Source organism: Brienomyrus brachyistius, chromosome 2 (assembly GCF_023856365.1).
Source record: "Brienomyrus brachyistius isolate T26 chromosome 2, BBRACH_0.4, whole genome shotgun sequence".
Taxonomy (NCBI): domain Eukaryota; kingdom Metazoa; phylum Chordata; class Actinopteri; order Osteoglossiformes; family Mormyridae; genus Brienomyrus; species Brienomyrus brachyistius.
Window position 1 is genome coordinate 5,029,667 of NC_064534.1, and position 22,235 is coordinate 5,051,901.

General features: G+C 47.8%; 19 non-coding genes across 19 annotated transcripts; all 19 read left to right on the forward strand.

Moving 5' to 3' along the window:
* The first annotated feature begins 902 nt into the window (after positions 1-902).
* On the forward strand, positions 903-1,021 carry LOC125733092 (5S ribosomal RNA). The gene has a single exon (XR_007392450.1). It is a non-coding gene; the product is annotated as a 5S ribosomal RNA (ribosomal RNA).
* A 1,042-nt stretch (positions 1,022-2,063) lies between these two features.
* LOC125733104 (5S ribosomal RNA) lies at positions 2,064-2,182 on the forward strand. Its single transcript, XR_007392461.1, has one exon. It is a non-coding gene; the product is annotated as a 5S ribosomal RNA (ribosomal RNA).
* A 1,047-nt stretch (positions 2,183-3,229) lies between these two features.
* LOC125733115 (5S ribosomal RNA) lies at positions 3,230-3,348 on the forward strand. Its single transcript, XR_007392472.1, has one exon. It is a non-coding gene; the product is annotated as a 5S ribosomal RNA (ribosomal RNA).
* Positions 3,349-4,392: 1,044 nt separating this feature from the next.
* Positions 4,393-4,511, forward strand: LOC125733127 (5S ribosomal RNA). Its single transcript, XR_007392483.1, has one exon. It is a non-coding gene; the product is annotated as a 5S ribosomal RNA (ribosomal RNA).
* Positions 4,512-5,555: 1,044 nt separating this feature from the next.
* On the forward strand, positions 5,556-5,674 carry LOC125733139 (5S ribosomal RNA). Its single transcript, XR_007392495.1, has one exon. It is a non-coding gene; the product is annotated as a 5S ribosomal RNA (ribosomal RNA).
* Positions 5,675-6,718: 1,044 nt separating this feature from the next.
* LOC125733151 (5S ribosomal RNA) lies at positions 6,719-6,837 on the forward strand. The gene has a single exon (XR_007392506.1). It is a non-coding gene; the product is annotated as a 5S ribosomal RNA (ribosomal RNA).
* Positions 6,838-7,881: 1,044 nt separating this feature from the next.
* LOC125733162 (5S ribosomal RNA) lies at positions 7,882-8,000 on the forward strand. The gene has a single exon (XR_007392517.1). It is a non-coding gene; the product is annotated as a 5S ribosomal RNA (ribosomal RNA).
* A 1,044-nt stretch (positions 8,001-9,044) lies between these two features.
* On the forward strand, positions 9,045-9,163 carry LOC125733173 (5S ribosomal RNA). Its single transcript, XR_007392528.1, has one exon. It is a non-coding gene; the product is annotated as a 5S ribosomal RNA (ribosomal RNA).
* A 1,044-nt stretch (positions 9,164-10,207) lies between these two features.
* LOC125733184 (5S ribosomal RNA) lies at positions 10,208-10,326 on the forward strand. Its single transcript, XR_007392539.1, has one exon. It is a non-coding gene; the product is annotated as a 5S ribosomal RNA (ribosomal RNA).
* Positions 10,327-11,370: 1,044 nt separating this feature from the next.
* On the forward strand, positions 11,371-11,489 carry LOC125733196 (5S ribosomal RNA). The gene has a single exon (XR_007392550.1). It is a non-coding gene; the product is annotated as a 5S ribosomal RNA (ribosomal RNA).
* Positions 11,490-12,533: 1,044 nt separating this feature from the next.
* On the forward strand, positions 12,534-12,652 carry LOC125733208 (5S ribosomal RNA). The gene has a single exon (XR_007392561.1). It is a non-coding gene; the product is annotated as a 5S ribosomal RNA (ribosomal RNA).
* A 1,044-nt stretch (positions 12,653-13,696) lies between these two features.
* On the forward strand, positions 13,697-13,815 carry LOC125732293 (5S ribosomal RNA). Its single transcript, XR_007391712.1, has one exon. It is a non-coding gene; the product is annotated as a 5S ribosomal RNA (ribosomal RNA).
* Positions 13,816-14,859: 1,044 nt separating this feature from the next.
* LOC125733220 (5S ribosomal RNA) lies at positions 14,860-14,978 on the forward strand. Its single transcript, XR_007392572.1, has one exon. It is a non-coding gene; the product is annotated as a 5S ribosomal RNA (ribosomal RNA).
* Positions 14,979-16,020: 1,042 nt separating this feature from the next.
* On the forward strand, positions 16,021-16,139 carry LOC125733231 (5S ribosomal RNA). The gene has a single exon (XR_007392583.1). It is a non-coding gene; the product is annotated as a 5S ribosomal RNA (ribosomal RNA).
* Positions 16,140-17,183: 1,044 nt separating this feature from the next.
* LOC125732305 (5S ribosomal RNA) lies at positions 17,184-17,302 on the forward strand. The gene has a single exon (XR_007391714.1). It is a non-coding gene; the product is annotated as a 5S ribosomal RNA (ribosomal RNA).
* A 1,044-nt stretch (positions 17,303-18,346) lies between these two features.
* LOC125733243 (5S ribosomal RNA) lies at positions 18,347-18,465 on the forward strand. Its single transcript, XR_007392594.1, has one exon. It is a non-coding gene; the product is annotated as a 5S ribosomal RNA (ribosomal RNA).
* A 1,042-nt stretch (positions 18,466-19,507) lies between these two features.
* On the forward strand, positions 19,508-19,626 carry LOC125733256 (5S ribosomal RNA). Its single transcript, XR_007392606.1, has one exon. It is a non-coding gene; the product is annotated as a 5S ribosomal RNA (ribosomal RNA).
* A 1,044-nt stretch (positions 19,627-20,670) lies between these two features.
* LOC125733267 (5S ribosomal RNA) lies at positions 20,671-20,789 on the forward strand. The gene has a single exon (XR_007392617.1). It is a non-coding gene; the product is annotated as a 5S ribosomal RNA (ribosomal RNA).
* A 1,044-nt stretch (positions 20,790-21,833) lies between these two features.
* Positions 21,834-21,952, forward strand: LOC125733279 (5S ribosomal RNA). The gene has a single exon (XR_007392628.1). It is a non-coding gene; the product is annotated as a 5S ribosomal RNA (ribosomal RNA).
* The last annotated feature ends 283 nt before the right edge of the window (positions 21,953-22,235 follow it).

The following is a 22,235-nucleotide window of genomic DNA, read 5'->3' on the forward strand; positions in this document are numbered from 1 at the left end:
TGCCTGGTAATACTAGGTGCTGTAAGCTGTTCTTGCCTTTATTCCACCAGGGGGCGATCTTCTCGCAAACTTGAAGACTCCCCATTCACGTTTTGCAACTTATTATTAATAATAAAGATATACAGCTTTTTACGCACAGTTTTAAACAAAGTACTGATATAATTCCTCTTCAACTCACCGCTTTGTTTTCTATGTAAAATCCACTTCGCCACAGAAGACTCGATACTATTGGCACAGCAAGGTCTGCTCTTCTCCTCCTTTCAAAACTTGCTAAAAGCTGTATTTAAAACAGCAGGCTGGCCGTGTTAATTCACACCTTTCCATGCCGGCTTAACGTGTAGGTTAGTGGGCATCACAGAGGAATTAGGGATGGAAACTTCTTTGCTGGTGGTAGAAGCGGTCTGGTGAATTTTTAGAGAGAAGAGGCCGTCAATGTTTGAATGTAGAAAATTGTTCTGGCTGCAGTATGGACCTGTAGCTGCCAGTGTTCTGACAGCGCGACGTTCTGGGGAAGCATGTGATTGAGCAGCCACCAGTGGGCTTCGTGCGGCGGAGATTTTGTGGCCGTTAGCGGAGTTGATAACAGAGGGTCGTTAGGAGAAGCCTGCATGCGGTAGGCAAAGGAGTAATGTTTGCCGGCGGGGGACGTGCGGCGATTAACCTGTGCGCTAGTGAAAAGGGGTTAAAGAGAAGCAAGTGTGCGGATGCGGAAAGAACGGAATAATTGCCGTAGGCTGCCGGCTGAGCAGTTTGGTGAATGTTTGGTGTGGGTCCGGCGCTGCCGATTGGATGGTGGGGCTGCAGTGTGAGTCAGATAGAAAACCAGGAGTAGGATGCGATGGGACTAACTGGCGTGTATAGACGCGTGTGGTACAAAAGGGCTGTCTTTGGTAGCGTCTCTCGCTTACGGCCATACCACCCTGAACACGCCCGATCTCGTCCGATCTCGGAAGCTAAGCAGGGTCGGGCCTGGTTAGTACTTGGATGGGAGACCGCCTGGGAATACCAGGTGCTGTAAGCTTTTCTCACTTTTACTTTATACAGGGGGCGCTCCACTTCACGATTAATTTAAATCTATCACTCCCCTTCCATTTTACTTTTTTTTTCTCTCTCTCTCTCATTCATAAAGGCAGCTTTTACACACCGTTTAACTCTAAATACTGCCTGGTAATACTAGGTGCTGTAAGCTGTTCTTGCCTTTATTCCACCAGGGGGCGATCTTCTCGCAAACTTGAAGACTCCCCATTCACGTTTTGCAACTTATTATTAATAATAAAGATATACAGCTTTTTACGCACAGTTTTAAACAAAGTACTGATATAATTCCTCTTCAACTCACCGCTTTGTTTTCTATGTAAAATCCACTTCGCCACAGAAGACTCGATACTATTGGCACAGCAAGGTCTGCTCTTCTCCTCCTTTCAAAACTTGCTAAAAGCTGTATTTAAAACAGCAGGCTGGCCGTGTTAATTCACACCTTTCCATGCCGGCTTAACGTGTAGGTTAGTGGGCATCACAGAGGAATTAGGGATGGAAACTTCTTTGCTGGTGGTAGAAGCGGTCTGGTGAATTTTTAGAGAGAAGAGGCCGTCATTGTTTGAATGTAGAAAATTGTTCTGGCTGCAGTATGGACCTGTAGCTGCCAGTGTTCTGACAGCGCGACGTTCTGGGGAAGCATGTGATTGAGCAGCCACCAGTGGGCTTCGTGCGGCGGAGATTTTGTGGCCGTTAGCGGAGTTGATAACAGAGGGTCGTTAGGAGAAGCCTGCATGCGGTAGGCAAAGGAGTAATGTTTGCCGGCGGGGGACGTGCGGCGATTAACCTGTGCGCTAGTGAAAAGGGGTTAAAGAGAAGCAAGTGTGCGGATGCGGAAAGAACGGAATAATTGCCGTAGGCTGCCGGCTGAGCAGTTTGGTGAATGTTTGGTGTGGGTCCGGCGCTGCCGATTGGATGGTGGGGCTGCAGTGTGAGTCAGATAAAAAACCAGGAGTAGGATGCGATGGGACTAACTGGCGTGTATAGACGCGTGTGGTACAAAAGGGCTGTCTTTGGTAGCGTCTCTCGCTTACGGCCATACCACCCTGAACACGCCCGATCTCGTCCGATCTCGGAAGCTAAGCAGGGTCGGGCCTGGTTAGTACTTGGATGGGAGACCGCCTGGGAATACCAGGTGCTGTAAGCTTTTCTCACTTTTACTTTATACAGGGGGCGCTCCACTTCACGATTAATTTAAATCTATCACTCCCCTTCCATTTTACTTTTTTTTTTCTCTCTCTCTCTCTCTCATTCATAAAGGCAGCTTTTACACACCGTTTAACTCTAAATACTGCCTGGTAATACTAGGTGCTGTAAGCTGTTCTTGCCTTTATTCCACCAGGGGGCGATCTTCTCGCAAACTTGAAGACTCCCCATTCACGTTTTGCAACTTATTATTAATAATAAAGATATACAGCTTTTTACGCACAGTTTTAAACAAAGTACTGATATAATTCCTCTTCAACTCACCGCTTTGTTTTCTATGTAAAATCCACTTCGCCACAGAAGACTCGATACTATTGGCACAGCAAGGTCTGCTCTTCTCCTCCTTTCAAAACTTGCTAAAAGCTGTATTTAAAACAGCAGGCTGGCCGTGTTAATTCACACCTTTCCATGCCGGCTTAACGTGTAGGTTAGTGGGCATCACAGAGGAATTAGGGATGGAAACTTCTTTGCTGGTGGTAGAAGCGGTCTGGTGAATTTTTAGAGAGAAGAGGCCGTCAATGTTTGAATGTAGAAAATTGTTCTGGCTGCAGTATGGACCTGTAGCTGCCAGTGTTCTGACAGCGCGACGTTCTGGGGAAGCATGTGATTGAGCAGCCACCAGTGGGCTTCGTGCGGCGGAGATTTTGTGGCCGTTAGCGGAGTTGATAACAGAGGGTCGTTAGGAGAAGCCTGCATGCGGTAGGCAAAGGAGTAATGTTTGCCGGCGGGGGACGTGCGGCGATTAACCTGTGCGCTAGTGAAAAGGGGTTAAAGAGAAGCAAGTGTGCGGATGCGGAAAGAACGGAATAATTGCCGTAGGCTGCCGGCTGAGCAGTTTGGTGAATGTTTGGTGTGGGTCCGGCGCTGCCGATTGGATGGTGGGGCTGCAGTGTGAGTCAGATAAAAAACCAGGAGTAGGATGCGATGGGACTAACTGGCGTGTATAGACGCGTGTGGTACAAAAGGGCTGTCTTTGGTAGCGTCTCTCGCTTACGGCCATACCACCCTGAACACGCCCGATCTCGTCCGATCTCGGAAGCTAAGCAGGGTCGGGCCTGGTTAGTACTTGGATGGGAGACCGCCTGGGAATACCAGGTGCTGTAAGCTTTTCTCACTTTTACTTTATACAGGGGGCGCTCCACTTCACGATTAATTTAAATCTATCACTCCCCTTCCATTTTACTTTTTTTTCTTCTCTCTCTCTCTCATTCATAAAGGCAGCTTTTACACACCGTTTAACTCTAAATACTGCCTGGTAATACTAGGTGCTGTAAGCTGTTCTTGCCTTTATTCCACCAGGGGGCGATCTTCTCGCAAACTTGAAGACTCCCCATTCACGTTTTGCAACTTATTATTAATAATAAAGATATACAGCTTTTTACGCACAGTTTTAAACAAAGTACTGATATCATTCCTCTTCAACTCACCGCTTTGTTTTCTATGTAAAATCCACTTCGCCACAGAAGACTCGATACTATTGGCACAGCAAGGTCTGCTCTTCTCCTCCTTTCAAAACTTGCTAAAAGCTGTATTTAAAACAGCAGGCTGGCCGTGTTAATTCACACCTTTCCATGCCGGCTTAATGTGTAGGTTAGTGGGCATCACAGAGGAATTAGGGATGGAAACTTCTTTGCTGGTGGTAGAAGCGGTCTGGTGAATTTTTAGAGAGAAGAGGCCGTCAATGTTTGAATGTAGAAAATTGTTCTGGCTGCAGTATGGACCTGTAGCTGCCAGTGTTCTGACAGCGCGACGTTCTGGGGAAGCATGTGATTGAGCAGCCACCAGTGGGCTTCGTGCGGCGGAGATTTTGTGGCCGTTAGCGGAGTTGATAACAGAGGGTCGTTAGGAGAAGCCTGCATGCGGTAGGCAAAGGAGTAATGTTTGCCGGCGGGGGACGTGCGGCGATTAACCTGTGCGCTAGTGAAAAGGGGTTAAAGAGAAGCAAGTGTGCGGATGCGGAAAGAACGGAATAATTGCCGTAGGCTGCCGGCTGAGCAGTTTGGTGAATGTTTGGTGTGGGTCCGGCGCTGCCGATTGGATGGTGGGGCTGCAGTGTGAGTCAGATAGAAAACCAGGAGTAGGATGCGATGGGACTAACTGGCGTGTATAGACGCGTGTGGTACAAAAGGGCTGTCTTTGGTAGCGTCTCTCGCTTACGGCCATACCACCCTGAACACGCCCGATCTCGTCCGATCTCGGAAGCTAAGCAGGGTCGGGCCTGGTTAGTACTTGGATGGGAGACCGCCTGGGAATACCAGGTGCTGTAAGCTTTTCTCACTTTTACTTTATACAGGGGGCGCTCCACTTCACGATTAATTTAAATCTATCACTCCCCTTCCATTTTACTTTTTTTTCTTCTCTCTCTCTCTCATTCATAAAGGCAGCTTTTACACACCGTTTAACTCTAAATACTGCCTGGTAATACTAGGTGCTGTAAGCTGTTCTTGCCTTTATTCCACCAGGGGGCGATCTTCTCGCAAACTTGAAGACTCCCCATTCACGTTTTGCAACTTATTATTAATAATAAAGATATACAGCTTTTTACGCACAGTTTTAAACAAAGTACTGATATAATTCCTCTTCAACTCACCGCTTTGTTTTCTATGTAAAATCCACTTCGCCACAGAAGACTCGATACTATTGGCACAGCAAGGTCTGCTCTTCTCCTCCTTTCAAAACTTGCTAAAAGCTGTATTTAAAACAGCAGGCTGGCCGTGTTAATTCACACCTTTCCATGCCGGCTTAACGTGTAGGTTAGTGGGCATCACAGAGGAATTAGGGATGGAAACTTCTTTGCTGGTGGTAGAAGCGGTCTGGTGAATTTTTAGAGAGAAGAGGCCGTCAATGTTTGAATGTAGAAAATTGTTCTGGCTGCAGTATGGACCTGTAGCTGCCAGTGTTCTGACAGCGCGACGTTCTGGGGAAGCATGTGATTGAGCAGCCACCAGTGGGCTTCGTGCGGCGGAGATTTTGTGGCCGTTAGCGGAGTTGATAACAGAGGGTCGTTAGGAGAAGCCTGCATGCGGTAGGCAAAGGAGTAATGTTTGCCGGCGGGGGACGTGCGGCGATTAACCTGTGCGCTAGTGAAAAGGGGTTAAAGAGAAGCAAGTGTGCGGATGCGGAAAGAACGGAATAATTGCCGTAGGCTGCCGGCTGAGCAGTTTGGTGAATGTTTGGTGTGGGTCCGGCGCTGCCGATTGGATGGTGGGGCTGCAGTGTGAGTCAGATAGAAAACCAGGAGTAGGATGCGATGGGACTAACTGGCGTGTATAGACGCGTGTGGTACAAAAGGGCTGTCTTTGGTAGCGTCTCTCGCTTACGGCCATACCACCCTGAACACGCCCGATCTCGTCCGATCTCGGAAGCTAAGCAGGGTCGGGCCTGGTTAGTACTTGGATGGGAGACCGCCTGGGAATACCAGGTGCTGTAAGCTTTTCTCACTTTTACTTTATACAGGGGGCGCTCCACTTCACGATTAATTTAAATCTATCACTCCCCTTCCATTTTACTTTTTTTTCTTCTCTCTCTCTCTCATTCATAAAGGCAGCTTTTACACACCGTTTAACTCTAAATACTGCCTGGTAATACTAGGTGCTGTAAGCTGTTCTTGCCTTTATTCCACCAGGGGGCGATCTTCTCGCAAACTTGAAGACTCCCCATTCACGTTTTGCAACTTATTATTAATAATAAAGATATACAGCTTTTTACGCACAGTTTTAAACAAAGTACTGATATAATTCCTCTTCAACTCACCGCTTTGTTTTCTATGTAAAATCCACTTCGCCACAGAAGACTCGATACTATTGGCACAGCAAGGTCTGCTCTTCTCCTCCTTTCAAAACTTGCTAAAAGCTGTATTTAAAACAGCAGGCTGGCCGTGTTAATTCACACCTTTCCATGCCGGCTTAACGTGTAGGTTAGTGGGCATCACAGAGGAATTAGGGATGGAAACTTCTTTGCTGGTGGTAGAAGCGGTCTGGTGAATTTTTAGAGAGAAGAGGCCGTCAATGTTTGAATGTAGAAAATTGTTCTGGCTGCAGTATGGACCTGTAGCTGCCAGTGTTCTGACAGCGCGACGTTCTGGGGAAGCATGTGATTGAGCAGCCACCAGTGGGCTTCGTGCGGCGGAGATTTTGTGGCCGTTAGCGGAGTTGATAACAGAGGGTCGTTAGGAGAAGCCTGCATGCGGTAGGCAAAGGAGTAATGTTTGCCGGCGGGGGACGTGCGGCGATTAACCTGTGCGCTAGTGAAAAGGGGTTAAAGAGAAGCAAGTGTGCGGATGCGGAAAGAACGGAATAATTGCCGTAGGCTGCCGGCTGAGCAGTTTGGTGAATGTTTGGTGTGGGTCCGGCGCTGCCGATTGGATGGTGGGGCTGCAGTGTGAGTCAGATAGAAAACCAGGAGTAGGATGCGATGGGACTAACTGGCGTGTATAGACGCGTGTGGTACAAAAGGGCTGTCTTTGGTAGCGTCTCTCGCTTACGGCCATACCACCCTGAACACGCCCGATCTCGTCCGATCTCGGAAGCTAAGCAGGGTCGGGCCTGGTTAGTACTTGGATGGGAGACCGCCTGGGAATACCAGGTGCTGTAAGCTTTTCTCACTTTTACTTTATACAGGGGGCGCTCCACTTCACGATTAATTTAAATCTATCACTCCCCTTCCATTTTACTTTTTTTTCTTCTCTCTCTCTCTCATTCATAAAGGCAGCTTTTACACACCGTTTAACTCTAAATACTGCCTGGTAATACTAGGTGCTGTAAGCTGTTCTTGCCTTTATTCCACCAGGGGGCGATCTTCTCGCAAACTTGAAGACTCCCCATTCACGTTTTGCAACTTATTATTAATAATAAAGATATACAGCTTTTTACGCACAGTTTTAAACAAAGTACTGATATAATTCCTCTTCAACTCACCGCTTTGTTTTCTATGTAAAATCCACTTCGCCACAGAAGACTCGATACTATTGGCACAGCAAGGTCTGCTCTTCTCCTCCTTTCAAAACTTGCTAAAAGCTGTATTTAAAACAGCAGGCTGGCCGTGTTAATTCACACCTTTCCATGCCGGCTTAACGTGTAGGTTAGTGGGCATCACAGAGGAATTAGGGATGGAAACTTCTTTGCTGGTGGTAGAAGCGGTCTGGTGAATTTTTAGAGAGAAGAGGCCGTCAATGTTTGAATGTAGAAAATTGTTCTGGCTGCAGTATGGACCTGTAGCTGCCAGTGTTCTGACAGCGCGACGTTCTGGGGAAGCATGTGATTGAGCAGCCACCAGTGGGCTTCGTGCGGCGGAGATTTTGTGGCCGTTAGCGGAGTTGATAACAGAGGGTCGTTAGGAGAAGCCTGCATGCGGTAGGCAAAGGAGTAATGTTTGCCGGCGGGGGACGTGCGGCGATTAACCTGTGCGCTAGTGAAAAGGGGTTAAAGAGAAGCAAGTGTGCGGATGCGGAAAGAACGGAATAATTGCCGTAGGCTGCCGGCTGAGCAGTTTGGTGAATGTTTGGTGTGGGTCCGGCGCTGCCGATTGGATGGTGGGGCTGCAGTGTGAGTCAGATAAAAAACCAGGAGTAGGATGCGATGGGACTAACTGGCGTGTATAGACGCGTGTGGTACAAAAGGGCTGTCTTTGGTAGCGTCTCTCGCTTACGGCCATACCACCCTGAACACGCCCGATCTCGTCCGATCTCGGAAGCTAAGCAGGGTCGGGCCTGGTTAGTACTTGGATGGGAGACCGCCTGGGAATACCAGGTGCTGTAAGCTTTTCTCACTTTTACTTTATACAGGGGGCGCTCCACTTCACGATTAATTTAAATCTATCACTCCCCTTCCATTTTACTTTTTTTTCTTCTCTCTCTCTCTCATTCATAAAGGCAGCTTTTACACACCGTTTAACTCTAAATACTGCCTGGTAATACTAGGTGCTGTAAGCTGTTCTTGCCTTTATTCCACCAGGGGGCGATCTTCTCGCAAACTTGAAGACTCCCCATTCACGTTTTGCAACTTATTATTAATAATAAAGATATACAGCTTTTTACGCACAGTTTTAAACAAAGTACTGATATCATTCCTCTTCAACTCACCGCTTTGTTTTCTATGTAAAATCCACTTCGCCACAGAAGACTCGATACTATTGGCACAGCAAGGTCTGCTCTTCTCCTCCTTTCAAAACTTGCTAAAAGCTGTATTTAAAACAGCAGGCTGGCCGTGTTAATTCACACCTTTCCATGCCGGCTTAATGTGTAGGTTAGTGGGCATCACAGAGGAATTAGGGATGGAAACTTCTTTGCTGGTGGTAGAAGCGGTCTGGTGAATTTTTAGAGAGAAGAGGCCGTCAATGTTTGAATGTAGAAAATTGTTCTGGCTGCAGTATGGACCTGTAGCTGCCAGTGTTCTGACAGCGCGACGTTCTGGGGAAGCATGTGATTGAGCAGCCACCAGTGGGCTTCGTGCGGCGGAGATTTTGTGGCCGTTAGCGGAGTTGATAACAGAGGGTCGTTAGGAGAAGCCTGCATGCGGTAGGCAAAGGAGTAATGTTTGCCGGCGGGGGACGTGCGGCGATTAACCTGTGCGCTAGTGAAAAGGGGTTAAAGAGAAGCAAGTGTGCGGATGCGGAAAGAACGGAATAATTGCCGTAGGCTGCCGGCTGAGCAGTTTGGTGAATGTTTGGTGTGGGTCCGGCGCTGCCGATTGGATGGTGGGGCTGCAGTGTGAGTCAGATAGAAAACCAGGAGTAGGATGCGATGGGACTAACTGGCGTGTATAGACGCGTGTGGTACAAAAGGGCTGTCTTTGGTAGCGTCTCTCGCTTACGGCCATACCACCCTGAACACGCCCGATCTCGTCCGATCTCGGAAGCTAAGCAGGGTCGGGCCTGGTTAGTACTTGGATGGGAGACCGCCTGGGAATACCAGGTGCTGTAAGCTTTTCTCACTTTTACTTTATACAGGGGGCGCTCCACTTCACGATTAATTTAAATCTATCACTCCCCTTCCATTTTACTTTTTTTTCTTCTCTCTCTCTCTCATTCATAAAGGCAGCTTTTACACACCGTTTAACTCTAAATACTGCCTGGTAATACTAGGTGCTGTAAGCTGTTCTTGCCTTTATTCCACCAGGGGGCGATCTTCTCGCAAACTTGAAGACTCCCCATTCACGTTTTGCAACTTATTATTAATAATAAAGATATACAGCTTTTTACGCACAGTTTTAAACAAAGTACTGATATAATTCCTCTTCAACTCACCGCTTTGTTTTCTATGTAAAATCCACTTCGCCACAGAAGACTCGATACTATTGGCACAGCAAGGTCTGCTCTTCTCCTCCTTTCAAAACTTGCTAAAAGCTGTATTTAAAACAGCAGGCTGGCCGTGTTAATTCACACCTTTCCATGCCGGCTTAACGTGTAGGTTAGTGGGCATCACAGAGGAATTAGGGATGGAAACTTCTTTGCTGGTGGTAGAAGCGGTCTGGTGAATTTTTAGAGAGAAGAGGCCGTCAATGTTTGAATGTAGAAAATTGTTCTGGCTGCAGTATGGACCTGTAGCTGCCAGTGTTCTGACAGCGCGACGTTCTGGGGAAGCATGTGATTGAGCAGCCACCAGTGGGCTTCGTGCGGCGGAGATTTTGTGGCCGTTAGCGGAGTTGATAACAGAGGGTCGTTAGGAGAAGCCTGCATGCGGTAGGCAAAGGAGTAATGTTTGCCGGCGGGGGACGTGCGGCGATTAACCTGTGCGCTAGTGAAAAGGGGTTAAAGAGAAGCAAGTGTGCGGATGCGGAAAGAACGGAATAATTGCCGTAGGCTGCCGGCTGAGCAGTTTGGTGAATGTTTGGTGTGGGTCCGGCGCTGCCGATTGGATGGTGGGGCTGCAGTGTGAGTCAGATAGAAAACCAGGAGTAGGATGCGATGGGACTAACTGGCGTGTATAGACGCGTGTGGTACAAAAGGGCTGTCTTTGGTAGCGTCTCTCGCTTACGGCCATACCACCCTGAACACGCCCGATCTCGTCCGATCTCGGAAGCTAAGCAGGGTCGGGCCTGGTTAGTACTTGGATGGGAGACCGCCTGGGAATACCAGGTGCTGTAAGCTTTTCTCACTTTTACTTTATACAGGGGGCGCTCCACTTCACGATTAATTTAAATCTATCACTCCCCTTCCATTTTACTTTTTTTTCTTCTCTCTCTCTCTCATTCATAAAGGCAGCTTTTACACACCGTTTAACTCTAAATACTGCCTGGTAATACTAGGTGCTGTAAGCTGTTCTTGCCTTTATTCCACCAGGGGGCGATCTTCTCGCAAACTTGAAGACTCCCCATTCACGTTTTGCAACTTATTATTAATAATAAAGATATACAGCTTTTTACGCACAGTTTTAAACAAAGTACTGATATAATTCCTCTTCAACTCACCGCTTTGTTTTCTATGTAAAATCCACTTCGCCACAGAAGACTCGATACTATTGGCACAGCAAGGTCTGCTCTTCTCCTCCTTTCAAAACTTGCTAAAAGCTGTATTTAAAACAGCAGGCTGGCCGTGTTAATTCACACCTTTCCATGCCGGCTTAACGTGTAGGTTAGTGGGCATCACAGAGGAATTAGGGATGGAAACTTCTTTGCTGGTGGTAGAAGCGGTCTGGTGAATTTTTAGAGAGAAGAGGCCGTCAATGTTTGAATGTAGAAAATTGTTCTGGCTGCAGTATGGACCTGTAGCTGCCAGTGTTCTGACAGCGCGACGTTCTGGGGAAGCATGTGATTGAGCAGCCACCAGTGGGCTTCGTGCGGCGGAGATTTTGTGGCCGTTAGCGGAGTTGATAACAGAGGGTCGTTAGGAGAAGCCTGCATGCGGTAGGCAAAGGAGTAATGTTTGCCGGCGGGGGACGTGCGGCGATTAACCTGTGCGCTAGTGAAAAGGGGTTAAAGAGAAGCAAGTGTGCGGATGCGGAAAGAACGGAATAATTGCCGTAGGCTGCCGGCTGAGCAGTTTGGTGAATGTTTGGTGTGGGTCCGGCGCTGCCGATTGGATGGTGGGGCTGCAGTGTGAGTCAGATAGAAAACCAGGAGTAGGATGCGATGGGACTAACTGGCGTGTATAGACGCGTGTGGTACAAAAGGGCTGTCTTTGGTAGCGTCTCTCGCTTACGGCCATACCACCCTGAACACGCCCGATCTCGTCCGATCTCGGAAGCTAAGCAGGGTCGGGCCTGGTTAGTACTTGGATGGGAGACCGCCTGGGAATACCAGGTGCTGTAAGCTTTTCTCACTTTTACTTTATACAGGGGGCGCTCCACTTCACGATTAATTTAAATCTATCACTCCCCTTCCATTTTACTTTTTTTTCTTCTCTCTCTCTCTCATTCATAAAGGCAGCTTTTACACACCGTTTAACTCTAAATACTGCCTGATAATACTAGGTGCTGTAAGCTGTTCTTGCCTTTATTCCACCAGGGGGCGATCTTCTCGCAAACTTGAAGACTCCCCATTCACGTTTTGCAACTTATTATTAATAATAAAGATATACAGCTTTTTACGCACAGTTTTAAACAAAGTACTGATATAATTCCTCTTCAACTCACCGCTTTGTTTTCTATGTAAAATCCACTTCGCCACAGAAGACTCGATACTATTGGCACAGCAAGGTCTGCTCTTCTCCTCCTTTCAAAACTTGCTAAAAGCTGTATTTAAAACAGCAGGCTGGCCGTGTTAATTCACACCTTTCCATGCCGGCTTAACGTGTAGGTTAGTGGGCATCACAGAGGAATTAGGGATGGAAACTTCTTTGCTGGTGGTAGAAGCGGTCTGGTGAATTTTTAGAGAGAAGAGGCCGTCAATGTTTGAATGTAGAAAATTGTTCTGGCTGCAGTATGGACCTGTAGCTGCCAGTGTTCTGACAGCGCGACGTTCTGGGGAAGCATGTGATTGAGCAGCCACCAGTGGGCTTCGTGCGGCGGAGATTTTGTGGCCGTTAGCGGAGTTGATAACAGAGGGTCGTTAGGAGAAGCCTGCATGCGGTAGGCAAAGGAGTAATGTTTGCCGGCGGGGGACGTGCGGCGATTAACCTGTGCGCTAGTGAAAAGGGGTTAAAGAGAAGCAAGTGTGCGGATGCGGAAAGAACGGAATAATTGCCGTAGGCTGCCGGCTGAGCAGTTTGGTGAATGTTTGGTGTGGGTCCGGCGCTGCCGATTGGATGGTGGGGCTGCAGTGTGAGTCAGATAAAAAACCAGGAGTAGGATGCGATGGGACTAACTGGCGTGTATAGACGCGTGTGGTACAAAAGGGCTGTCTTTGGTAGCGTCTCTCGCTTACGGCCATACCACCCTGAACACGCCCGATCTCGTCCGATCTCGGAAGCTAAGCAGGGTCGGGCCTGGTTAGTACTTGGATGGGAGACCGCCTGGGAATACCAGGTGCTGTAAGCTTTTCTCACTTTTACTTTATACAGGGGGCGCTCCACTTCACGATTAATTTAAATCTATCACTCCCCTTCCATTTTACTTTTTTTTCTTCTCTCTCTCTCTCATTCATAAAGGCAGCTTTTACACACCGTTTAACTCTAAATACTGCCTGGTAATACTAGGTGCTGTAAGCTGTTCTTGCCTTTATTCCACCAGGGGGCGATCTTCTCGCAAACTTGAAGACTCCCCATTCACGTTTTGCAACTTATTATTAATAATAAAGATATACAGCTTTTTACGCACAGTTTTAAACAAAGTACTGATATCATTCCTCTTCAACTCACCGCTTTGTTTTCTATGTAAAATCCACTTCGCCACAGAAGACTCGATACTATTGGCACAGCAAGGTCTGCTCTTCTCCTCCTTTCAAAACTTGCTAAAAGCTGTATTTAAAACAGCAGGCTGGCCGTGTTAATTCACACCTTTCCATGCCGGCTTAATGTGTAGGTTAGTGGGCATCACAGAGGAATTAGGGATGGAAACTTCTTTGCTGGTGGTAGAAGCGGTCTGGTGAATTTTTAGAGAGAAGAGGCCGTCAATGTTTGAATGTAGAAAATTGTTCTGGCTGCAGTATGGACCTGTAGCTGCCAGTGTTCTGACAGCGCGACGTTCTGGGGAAGCATGTGATTGAGCAGCCACCAGTGGGCTTCGTGCGGCGGAGATTTTGTGGCCGTTAGCGGAGTTGATAACAGAGGGTCGTTAGGAGAAGCCTGCATGCGGTAGGCAAAGGAGTAATGTTTGCCGGCGGGGGACGTGCGGCGATTAACCTGTGCGCTAGTGAAAAGGGGTTAAAGAGAAGCAAGTGTGCGGATGCGGAAAGAACGGAATAATTGCCGTAGGCTGCCGGCTGAGCAGTTTGGTGAATGTTTGGTGTGGGTCCGGCGCTGCCGATTGGATGGTGGGGCTGCAGTGTGAGTCAGATAGAAAACCAGGAGTAGGATGCGATGGGACTAACTGGCGTGTATAGACGCGTGTGGTACAAAAGGGCTGTCTTTGGTAGCGTCTCTCGCTTACGGCCATACCACCCTGAACACGCCCGATCTCGTCCGATATCGGAAGCTAAGCAGGGTCGGGCCTGGTTAGTACTTGGATGGGAGACCGCCTGGGAATACCAGGTGCTGTAAGCTTTTCTCACTTTTACTTTATACAGGGGGCGCTCCACTTCACGATTAATTTAAATCTATCACTCCCCTTCCATTTTACTTTTTTTTCTTCTCTCTCTCTCTCATTCATAAAGGCAGCTTTTACACACCGTTTAACTCTAAATACTGCCTGGTAATACTAGGTGCTGTAAGCTGTTCTTGCCTTTATTCCACCAGGGGGCGATCTTCTCGCAAACTTGAAGACTCCCCATTCACGTTTTGCAACTTATTATTAATAATAAAGATATACAGCTTTTTACGCACAGTTTTAAACAAAGTACTGATATAATTCCTCTTCAACTCACCGCTTTGTTTTCTATGTAAAATCCACTTCGCCACAGAAGACTCGATACTATTGGCACAGCAAGGTCTGCTCTTCTCCTCCTTTCAAAACTTGCTAAAAGCTGTATTTAAAACAGCAGGCTGGCCGTGTTAATTCACACCTTTCCATGCCGGCTTAACGTGTAGGTTAGTGGGCATCACAGAGGAATTAGGGATGGAAACTTCTTTGCTGGTGGTAGAAGCGGTCTGGTGAATTTTTAGAGAGAAGAGGCCGTCAATGTTTGAATGTAGAAAATTGTTCTGGCTGCAGTATGGACCTGTAGCTGCCAGTGTTCTGACAGCGCGACGTTCTGGGGAAGCATGTGATTGAGCAGCCACCAGTGGGCTTCGTGCGGCGGAGATTTTGTGGCCGTTAGCGGAGTTGATAACAGAGGGTCGTTAGGAGAAGCCTGCATGCGGTAGGCAAAGGAGTAATGTTTGCCGGCGGGGGACGTGCGGCGATTAACCTGTGCGCTAGTGAAAAGGGGTTAAAGAGAAGCAAGTGTGCGGATGCGGAAAGAACGGAATAATTGCAGTAGGCTGCCGGCTGAGCAGTTTGGTGAATGTTTGGTGTGGGTCCGGCGCTGCCGATTGGATGGTGGGGCTGCAGTGTGAGTCAGATAAAAAACCAGGAGTAGGATGCGATGGGACTAACTGGCGTGTATAGACGCGTGTGGTACAAAAGGGCTGTCTTTGGTAGCGTCTCTCGCTTACGGCCATACCACCCTGAACACGCCCGATCTCGTCCGATCTCGGAAGCTAAGCAGGGTCGGGCCTGGTTAGTACTTGGATGGGAGACCGCCTGGGAATACCAGGTGCTGTAAGCTTTTCTCACTTTTACTTTATACAGGGGGCGCTCCACTTCACGATTAATTTAAATCTATCACTCCCCTTCCATTTTACTTTTTTTTTCTCTCTCTCTCTCATTCATAAAGGCAGCTTTTACACACCGTTTAACTCTAAATACTGCCTGGTAATACTAGGTGCTGTAAGCTGTTCTTGCCTTTATTCCACCAGGGGGCGATCTTCTCGCAAACTTGAAGACTCCCCATTCACGTTTTGCAACTTATTATTAATAATAAAGATATACAGCTTTTTACGCACAGTTTTAAACAAAGTACTGATATAATTCCTCTTCAACTCACCGCTTTGTTTTCTATGTAAAATCCACTTCGCCACAGAAGACTCGATACTATTGGCACAGCAAGGTCTGCTCTTCTCCTCCTTTCAAAACTTGCTAAAAGCTGTATTTAAAACAGCAGGCTGGCCGTGTTAATTCACACCTTTCCATGCCGGCTTAACGTGTAGGTTAGTGGGCATCACAGAGGAATTAGGGATGGAAACTTCTTTGCTGGTGGTAGAAGCGGTCTGGTGAATTTTTAGAGAGAAGAGGCCGTCATTGTTTGAATGTAGAAAATTGTTCTGGCTGCAGTATGGACCTGTAGCTGCCAGTGTTCTGACAGCGCGACGTTCTGGGGAAGCATGTGATTGAGCAGCCACCAGTGGGCTTCGTGCGGCGGAGATTTTGTGGCCGTTAGCGGAGTTGATAACAGAGGGTCGTTAGGAGAAGCCTGCATGCGGTAGGCAAAGGAGTAATGTTTGCCGGCGGGGGACGTGCGGCGATTAACCTGTGCGCTAGTGAAAAGGGGTTAAAGAGAAGCAAGTGTGCGGATGCGGAAAGAACGGAATAATTGCCGTAGGCTGCCGGCTGAGCAGTTTGGTGAATGTTTGGTGTGGGTCCGGCGCTGCCGATTGGATGGTGGGGCTGCAGTGTGAGTCAGATAGAAAACCAGGAGTAGGATGCGATGGGACTAACTGGCGTGTATAGACGCGTGTGGTACAAAAGGGCTGTCTTTGGTAGCGTCTCTCGCTTACGGCCATACCACCCTGAACACGCCCGATCTCGTCCGATCTCGGAAGCTAAGCAGGGTCGGGCCTGGTTAGTACTTGGATGGGAGACCGCCTGGGAATACCAGGTGCTGTAAGCTTTTCTCACTTTTACTTTATACAGGGGGCGCTCCACTTCACGATTAATTTAAATCTATCACTCCCCTTCCATTTTACTTTTTTTTCTTCTCTCTCTCTCTCATTCATAAAGGCAGCTTTTACACACCGTTTAACTCTAAATACTGCCTGGTAATACTAGGTGCTGTAAGCTGTTCTTGCCTTTATTCCACCAGGGGGCGATCTTCTCGCAAACTTGAAGACTCCCCATTCACGTTTTGCAACTTATTATTAATAATAAAGATATACAGCTTTTTACGCACAGTTTTAAACAAAGTACTGATATAATTCCTCTTCAACTCACCGCTTTGTTTTCTATGTAAAATCCACTTCGCCACAGAAGACTCGATACTATTGGCACAGCAAGGTCTGCTCTTCTCCTCCTTTCAAAACTTGCTAAAAGCTGTATTTAAAACAGCAGGCTGGCCGTGTTAATTCACACCTTTCCATGCCGGCTTAACGTGTAGGTTAGTGGGCATCACAGAGGAATTAGGGATGGAAACTTCTTTGCTGGTGGTAGAAGCGGTCTGGTGAATTTTTAGAGAGAAGAGGCCGTCAATGTTTGAATGTAGAAAATTGTTCTGGCTGCAGTATGGACCTGTAGCTGCCAGTGTTCTGACAGCGCGACGTTCTGGGGAAGCATGTGATTGAGCAGCCACCAGTGGGCTTCGTGCGGCGGAGATTTTGTGGCCGTTAGCGGAGTTGATAACAGAGGGTCGTTAGGAGAAGCCTGCATGCGGTAGGCAAAGGAGTAATGTTTGCCGGCGGGGGACGTGCGGCGATTAACCTGTGCGCTAGTGAAAAGGGGTTAAAGAGAAGCAAGTGTGCGGATGCGGAAAGAACGGAATAATTGCCGTAGGCTGCCGGCTGAGCAGTTTGGTGAATGTTTGGTGTGGGTCCGGCGCTGCCGATTGGATGGTGGGGCTGCAGTGTGAGTCAGATAGAAAACCAGGAGTAGGATGCGATGGGACTAACTGGCGTGTATAGACGCGTGTGGTACAAAAGGGCTGTCTTTGGTAGCGTCTCTCGCTTACGGCCATACCACCCTGAACACGCCCGATCTCGTCCGATATCGGAAGCTAAGCAGGGTCGGGCCTGGTTAGTACTTGGATGGGAGACCGCCTGGGAATACCAGGTGCTGTAAGCTTTTCTCACTTTTACTTTATACAGGGGGCGCTCCACTTCACGATTAATTTAAATCTATCACTCCCCTTCCATTTTACTTTTTTTTCTTCTCTCTCTCTCTCATTCATAAAGGCAGCTTTTACACACCGTTTAACTCTAAATACTGCCTGGTAATACTAGGTGCTGTAAGCTGTTCTTGCCTTTATTCCACCAGGGGGCGATCTTCTCGCAAACTTGAAGACTCCCCATTCACGTTTTGCAACTTATTATTAATAATAAAGATATACAGCTTTTTACGCACAGTTTTAAACAAAGTACTGATATAATTCCTCTTCAACTCACCGCTTTGTTTTCTATGTAAAATCCACTTCGCCACAGAAGACTCGATACTATTGGCACAGCAAGGTCTGCTCTTCTCCTCCTTTCAAAACTTGCTAAAAGCTGTATTTAAAACAGCAGGCTGGCCGTGTTAATTCACACCTTTCCATGCCGGCTTAACGTGTAGGTTAGTGGGCATCACAGAGGAATTAGGGATGGAAACTTCTTTGCTGGTGGTAGAAGCGGTCTGGTGAATTTTTAGAGAGAAGAGGCCGTCAATGTTTGAATGTAGAAAATTGTTCTGGCTGCAGTATGGACCTGTAGCTGCCAGTGTTCTGACAGCGCGACGTTCTGGGGAAGCATGTGATTGAGCAGCCACCAGTGGGCTTCGTGCGGCGGAGATTTTGTGGCCGTTAGCGGAGTTGATAACAGAGGGTCGTTAGGAGAAGCCTGCATGCGGTAGGCAAAGGAGTAATGTTTGCCGGCGGGGGACGTGCGGCGATTAACCTGTGCGCTAGTGAAAAGGGGTTAAAGAGAAGCAAGTGTGCGGATGCGGAAAGAACGGAATAATTGCAGTAGGCTGCCGGCTGAGCAGTTTGGTGAATGTTTGGTGTGGGTCCGGCGCTGCCGATTGGATGGTGGGGCTGCAGTGTGAGTCAGATAAAAAACCAGGAGTAGGATGCGATGGGACTAACTGGCGTGTATAGACGCGTGTGGTACAAAAGGGCTGTCTTTGGTAGCGTCTCTCGCTTACGGCCATACCACCCTGAACACGCCCGATCTCGTCCGATCTCGGAAGCTAAGCAGGGTCGGGCCTGGTTAGTACTTGGATGGGAGACCGCCTGGGAATACCAGGTGCTGTAAGCTTTTCTCACTTTTACTTTATACAGGGGGCGCTCCACTTCACGATTAATTTAAATCTATCACTCCCCTTCCATTTTACTTTTTTTTTCTCTCTCTCTCTCATTCATAAAGGCAGCTTTTACACACCGTTTAACTCTAAATACTGCCTGGTAATACTAGGTGCTGTAAGCTGTTCTTGCCTTTATTCCACCAGGGGGCGATCTTCTCGCAAACTTGAAGACTCCCCATTCACGTTTTGCAACTTATTATTAATAATAAAGATATACAGCTTTTTACGCACAGTTTTAAACAAAGTACTGATATAATTCCTCTTCAACTCACCGCTTTGTTTTCTATGTAAAATCCACTTCGCCACAGAAGACTCGATACTATTGGCACAGCAAGGTCTGCTCTTCTCCTCCTTTCAAAACTTGCTAAAAGCTGTATTTAAAACAGCAGGCTGGCCGTGTTAATTCACACCTTTCCATGCCGGCTTAACGTGTAGGTTAGTGGGCATCACAGAGGAATTAGGGATGGAAACTTCTTTGCTGGTGGTAGAAGCGGTCTGGTGAATTTTTAGAGAGAAGAGGCCGTCATTGTTTGAATGTAGAAAATTGTTCTGGCTGCAGTATGGACCTGTAGCTGCCAGTGTTCTGACAGCGCGACGTTCTGGGGAAGCATGTGATTGAGCAGCCACCAGTGGGCTTCGTGCGGCGGAGATTTTGTGGCCGTTAGCGGAGTTGATAACAGAGGGTCGTTAGGAGAAGCCTGCATGCGGTAGGCAAAGGAGTAATGTTTGCCGGCGGGGGACGTGCGGCGATTAACCTGTGCGCTAGTGAAAAGGGGTTAAAGAGAAGCAAGTGTGCGGATGCGGAAAGAACGGAATAATTGCCGTAGGCTGCCGGCTGAGCAGTTTGGTGAATGTTTGGTGTGGGTCCGGCGCTGCCGATTGGATGGTGGGGCTGCAGTGTGAGTCAGATAGAAAACCAGGAGTAGGATGCGATGGGACTAACTGGCGTGTATAGACGCGTGTGGTACAAAAGGGCTGTCTTTGGTAGCGTCTCTCGCTTACGGCCATACCACCCTGAACACGCCCGATCTCGTCCGATCTCGGAAGCTAAGCAGGGTCGGGCCTGGTTAGTACTTGGATGGGAGACCGCCTGGGAATACCAGGTGCTGTAAGCTTTTCTCACTTTTACTTTATACAGGGGGCGCTCCACTTCACGATTAATTTAAATCTATCACTCCCCTTCCATTTTACTTTTTTTTCTTCTCTCTCTCTCTCATTCATAAAGGCAGCTTTTACACACCGTTTAACTCTAAATACTGCCTGGTAATACTAGGTGCTGTAAGCTGTTCTTGCCTTTATTCCACCAGGGGGCGATCTTCTCGCAAACTTGAAGACTCCCCATTCACGTTTTGCAACTTATTATTAATAATAAAGATATACAGCTTTTTACGCACAGTTTTAAACAAAGTACTGATATAATTCCTCTTCAACTCACCGCTTTGTTTTCTATGTAAAATCCACTTCGCCACAGAAGACTCGATACTATTGGCACAGCAAGGTCTGCTCTTCTCCTCCTTTCAAAACTTGCTAAAAGCTGTATTTAAAACAGCAGGCTGGCCGTGTTAATTCACACCTTTCCATGCCGGCTTAACGTGTAGGTTAGTGGGCATCACAGAGGAATTAGGGATGGAAACTTCTTTGCTGGTGGTAGAAGCGGTCTGGTGAATTTTTAGAGAGAAGAGGCCGTCAATGTTTGAATGTAGAAAATTGTTCTGGCTGCAGTATGGACCTGTAGCTGCCAGTGTTCTGACAGCGCGACGTTCTGGGGAAGCATGTGATTGAGCAGCCACCAGTGGGCTTCGTGCGGCGGAGATTTTGTGGCCGTTAGCGGAGTTGATAACAGAGGGTTGTTAGGAGAAGCCTGCATGCGGTAGGCAAAGGAGTAATGTTTGCCGGCGGGGGACGTGCGGCGATTAACCTGTGCGCTAGTGAAAAGGGGTTAAAGAGAAGCAAGTGTGCGGATGCGGAAAGAACGGAATAATTGCCGTAGGCTGCCGGCTGAGCAGTTTGGTGAATGTTTGGTGTGGGTCCGGCGCTGCCGATTGGATGGTGGGGCTGCAGTGTGAGTCAGATAGAAAACCAGGAGTAGGATGCGATGGGACTAACTGGCGTGTATAGACGCGTGTGGTACAAAAGGGCTGTCTTTGGTAGCGTCTCTCGCTTACGGCCATACCACCCTGAACACGCCCGATCTCGTCCGATCTCGGAAGCTAAGCAGGGTCGGGCCTGGTTAGTACTTGGATGGGAGACCGCCTGGGAATACCAGGTGCTGTAAGCTTTTCTCACTTTTACTTTATACAGGGGGCGCTCCACTTCACGATTAATTTAAATCTATCACTCCCCTTCCATTTTACTTTTTTTTCTTCTCTCTCTCTCTCATTCATAAAGGCAGCTTTTACACACCGTTTAACTCTAAATACTGCCTGGTAATACTAGGTGCTGTAAGCTGTTCTTGCCTTTATTCCACCAGGGGGCGATCTTCTCGCAAACTTGAAGACTCCCCATTCACGTTTTGCAACTTATTATTAATAATAAAGATATACAGCTTTTTACGCACAGTTTTAAACAAAGTACTGATATAATTCCTCTTCAACTCACCGCTTTGTTTTCTATGTAAAATCCACTTCGCCACAGAAGACTCGATACTATTGGCACAGCAAGGTCTGCTCTTCTCCTCCTTTCAAAACTTGCTAAAAGCTGTATTTAAAACAGCAGGCTGGCCGTGTTAATTCACACCTTTCCATGCCGGCTTAACGTGTAGGTTAGTGGGCATCACAGAGGAATTAGGGATGGAAACTTCTTTGCTGGTGGTAGAAGCGGTCTGGTGAATTTTTAGAGAGAAGAGGCCGTCAATGTTTGAATGTAGAAAATTGTTCTGGCTGCAGTATGGACCTGTAGCTGCCAGTGTTCTGACAGCGCGACGTTCTGGGGAAGCATGTGATTGAGCAGCCACCAGTGGGCTTCGTGCGGCGGAGATTTTGTGGCCGTTAGCGGAGTTGATAACAGAGGGTCGTTAGGAGAAGCCTGCATGCGGTAGGCAAAGGAGTAATGTTTGCCGGCGGGGGACGTGCGGCGATTAACCTGTGCGCTAGTGAAAAGGGGTTAAAGAGAAGCAAGTGTGCGGATGCGGAAAGAACGGAATAATTGCCGTAGGCTGCCGGCTGAGCAGTTTGGTGAATGTTTGGTGTGGGTCCGGCGCTGCCGATTGGATGGTGGGGCTGCAGTGTGAGTCAGATAGAAAACCAGGAGTAGGATGCGATGGGACTAACTGGCGTGTATAGACGCGTGTGGTACAAAAGGGCTGTCTTTGGTAGCGTCTCTCGCTTACGGCCATACCACCCTGAACACGCCCGATCTCGTCCGATCTCGGAAGCTAAGCAGGGTCGGGCCTGGTTAGTACTTGGATGGGAGACCGCCTGGGAATACCAGGTGCTGTAAGCTTTTCTCACTTTTACTTTATACAGGGGGCGCTCCACTTCACGATTAATTTAAATCTATCACTCCCCTTCCATTTTACTTTTTTTTTTCTCTCTCTCTCTCTCTCATTCATAAAGGCAGCTTTTACACACCGTTTAACTCTAAATACTGCCTGGTAATACTAGGTGCTGTAAGCTGTTCTTGCCTTTATTCCACCAGGGGGCGATCTTCTCGCAAACTTGAAGACTCCCCATTCACGTTTTGCAACTTATTATTAATAATAAAGATATACAGCTTTTTACGCACA